Source organism: Geospiza fortis, unplaced genomic scaffold (assembly GCF_000277835.1).
Source record: "Geospiza fortis unplaced genomic scaffold, GeoFor_1.0 scaffold488, whole genome shotgun sequence".
Taxonomy (NCBI): domain Eukaryota; kingdom Metazoa; phylum Chordata; class Aves; order Passeriformes; family Thraupidae; genus Geospiza; species Geospiza fortis.
In genome coordinates this window covers 3,385,036-3,386,464 of record NW_005054365.1, presented here as the reverse complement: position 1 = coordinate 3,386,464, position 1,429 = coordinate 3,385,036, and positions in this window count along the sequence as shown.

Below are 1,429 nucleotides of genomic sequence, written 5' to 3'. Positions count from 1 at the left end.
CCCGGCGGCCGCCGACTCCGAAAGGGGCCCCTGAGATCCCCCGGTTACCCCGACGTCACCGTCCCCTCGTGGCGCGGGCCTGTGTCGCGATAGACGGAGGGATGCCTTGCGTAATTCGACACCGGCGCTGAGGAGAGTTGCCGGGACACCGGCACCCGCCGTGTCCCCGCCCGGGCTGGGGCATCTCCCGGGATCCCTCACAGGGTTCCTGGGTTGTGCCTGTGTCCCTTCGGGATTCAGGAATCGATCCCACGCTGGGTGCCCTGGATGTCCTTGTGTCCCTTAGGGATACGGGGATCCCTGCCAGGGTTCCCAGAATGTGCCTGTGTCCCTTTACCCAGACTATGAGTGTTCCTTTACAGGGATCCTGTGATCCCTCAGGGTCCCTGCGATGTCCCTGTGTCCCTTTAAATGCGCCCAGGACTAGAAAGCCAGAGATTTATACCCGTTTTTTTCTTATGTGCTCTTAATGATATTTATTGTTCATGTCTAGATGATAAATTGATTTATTTTCCATCTTGTTCTTGACGGAGGCTTTTCTATTCTTCTGCAGCATCTCAGATCTCCTGGGGCTCACTCTGCCTCCTCACGCCTACCACACTGTTTTTATACTTATGAATGATAATATTTATCAAAAGTGAGGCATATTTTAGTTTAAAATTGAATTGGTATCTCACCTGAGCTGCCGGGCTTTGCATTACCTCATATGCCTTCATGCCAAGCACTGTTTGTTTGTTTATTTATTCTCCTTAATCTGTGCTGGGCATAGGGAGTTTGTGGGGCTGTAATCTAATTTTCCCTCTCCTGTGCTGAGAGATAACGTGCTGGGCCATAGTTTTAATCATTGTAGGTATTTGCAGAAGTAAAAAAGCTGTTGATATTTTCATCACGGATCACTTTGGGAGTGCAGGGGAGTGGAAGGAGGCTCCCGGGTGGTTGGGTCCTGTGTCCCAACGCAGGGTTGTGTAATCCCACATTGTGTCAATTCCCAACTGAAAAATGTTCTGGGTGCTCCAGCTGGGTCGACTAGAAAATTGCAATTTCTCCTTAGTTTGCCAGGACCTTGGGAGGCCTCCTGCTGTCTTTTCCATGGGCTGTTTTCTCTTTCCACTGCTGCTGCATCAGCAGAGGCCCGTGGACAGCCCGGGGAATGCTGGACCCAGCTCAGCACTGTCACCTGGCTGGAGCATCCCTCAGCTCCTCCTCTTACAGTCCCGTGCTGATGTTTTGCTAGCAGAGCTTCTTATCCCTCATATTTCCTGCTAAATCAGTAAAAAAAGTACTTGTAGCAAATTACTGCTAAACTCAGATGGATCTGGTGCTTCCTTCCAGTGATTTTATCAGATTAAGAGGAAGATTGGGAGATCATAGAATCCCAGGCTGGTTTGGGTGGGAAAGGACATTAAGGATCATCTGGTTCCAGCCCCTG